This window comes from Sorghum bicolor, unplaced genomic scaffold (genome assembly GCF_000003195.3).
Source record: "Sorghum bicolor cultivar BTx623 unplaced genomic scaffold, Sorghum_bicolor_NCBIv3 super_3225, whole genome shotgun sequence".
Classification (NCBI taxonomy): Eukaryota; Viridiplantae; Streptophyta; class Magnoliopsida; order Poales; family Poaceae; genus Sorghum; species Sorghum bicolor.
This window is the reverse complement of record NW_018397202.1, coordinates 1-1,919: the sequence shown is the minus strand read 5'-3', so window position 1 is coordinate 1,919 and position 1,919 is coordinate 1. Positions and strand designations below refer to the sequence as shown.

At 38.9% G+C, this 1,919-nt stretch overlaps 1 long non-coding RNA gene across 1 annotated transcript; it reads left to right on the top strand.

Moving 5' to 3' along the window:
* The first annotated feature begins 77 nt into the window (after positions 1-77).
* On the top strand, positions 78-1,821 carry LOC110431590. The gene is made up of 2 exons (XR_002449002.1): positions 78-1,464; positions 1,563-1,821. It is a non-coding gene; the product is annotated as an uncharacterized LOC110431590 (long non-coding RNA).
* The last annotated feature ends 98 nt before the right edge of the window (positions 1,822-1,919 follow it).

Here is a 1,919-nt window from a genome sequence, read left to right as displayed (position 1 = left end):
AGTGGAAAAAAGGCGCAAGACGGCAGTGCAGCTCCCTAGGTAGTAAAATGAACCGGGACCCCGTTGGTCCATCACAGGATAAGAATACATAGCTGAAATAACAGCAATAGTTGGTCCTTTTTCTATCCAAGGATCAACTATGCCCCCAAACAACACAACATCCAAAGGTGAGGAGATAGAAGGGAACATGAGAAAAAATTGTGACAATATGCTAAGGCTAGCATCATGTAATTTGAAGATAGCACAATCATCAATTGTTCATTGGCCTCTTAGGACACCATATTGTCTCCTGACTTAGAACTACCACATAGCTTATTCACCTGAATATAGAATGTAAGTTTGTTTGCTAGAGGTCATGGAGTCATGGTACCATGGTTCATCTGAGATTGTGTCCATAGCATTGTATAGGCCATTGACTGAATTTCTTGCTGCTCATGGAGGGTAATATTTGTTTGTTGATCTAGAATAATTGTATTTGGAATTAATATATTTCGCATATAAAACATCTGTAAAGTATGATGAATCTAGAATATTTGTTTGTTGATGATCTGGGTTGGGATAGTACAACATTGCTGTAATTTGATATCTACCCCATAGAATATATGTGATATTTCTAACCTAGAGAATATCAAATTTGGGCTTTCTGGTTTGCTCAAGACCAATTCTGGATTATTGTAATTTGTCATTATAGGATGCATTCCATGGTAAAAACAAACTACATGGTCTAATGTTAACCACTGTAAATAAATTTGCTACCATTTACAAGCTCTGTTCTTGATCTGTTACTTGCAAGTCTTGAGAGCAGATAATATATGGGTTGTTTGTGTATGCCTTAGTGCAGCTCTGGTTTTCCACTGAGAGCAGATGTTATCCTTCCTGTCTTTAATTCTTTAGGGGTCAGTGCAAAAAAATGTCAGCTCATCATTTATTGATAGTTTGTGAATGATGACACCAATGCTTCATTTTTCTGTAGCCTCCCATGGTTACCTGAGCATTTTGCGGGCCAGGTTGGGCCAAAAAAAACCGCGGTTATGTATCACTGTTAGTTTCATTATTTCCTTTTTAAGAAAGAAGTGCAGGTTCATAATTAAGGCACAGTTTTGCTAAGTTTTCCAGTTATTTAGTTCATATATAGTTATAGAATGTCCTTATTTTGTCTTCTTACTGCAGGGTGTTGCTTAGTGTGTGGGCTATATATATATTTGTATCACATCTATGTGAAATCTCTGAATAATGAAAATAGTCTCATTTGCTGTCAAAATAAAATTAGTGGAACTTTTCGGTCTCTTATTTCATATTAAATTGGTGTGTTTATGACAACGTAGATTGCCTGGTTTGAACATCGTACAACTTGTGGAAGAGGTAATATTGCAAGGACTGCTATGGATCGCAGCGGTGGTGGTGGCGAAAATGGATGCGGACAAGCTGTACCTTCTACTTTGGCACTGGAGGGAGTCAGCCGAGGTATGGAGATGGGTTTTGTGGTCAATCATTGTTGCGTAAGTAGTTCTCTGTGAATTCTTGATTGTGACAAATTTTGGTCTGCTTCTGTTAATTTGCAGATGAGGGGGGCAACCGTCCTTGCTGCCAAGCGTGTGAAAGCATTAGCCCGAAAAGCCCACTGTTGTATGGAATCGGCATTCTGTTGGTCATGCCACTAAAGACACTGTATGGTGTGGGTCGTGTTTTTGGTGCTGAGTGGTTCCTCTCCAACATGACCAGCGTCTCGTCGTCGTTGCAAATTAAGCTTGTAAGTGGTCTGAAATACCTGTGTGACTTCTAGCTAGCTATTGAGTACTTAAGGCTTAATGCTTATTAATATTTGCTTAATGCTTATTGATGTAAGCACCATGTTTCTGTATCTACATGGTGGTGCTCTTTTAGACTAATCTCAGTGCTTGTTTCACTTCACGGTTTCC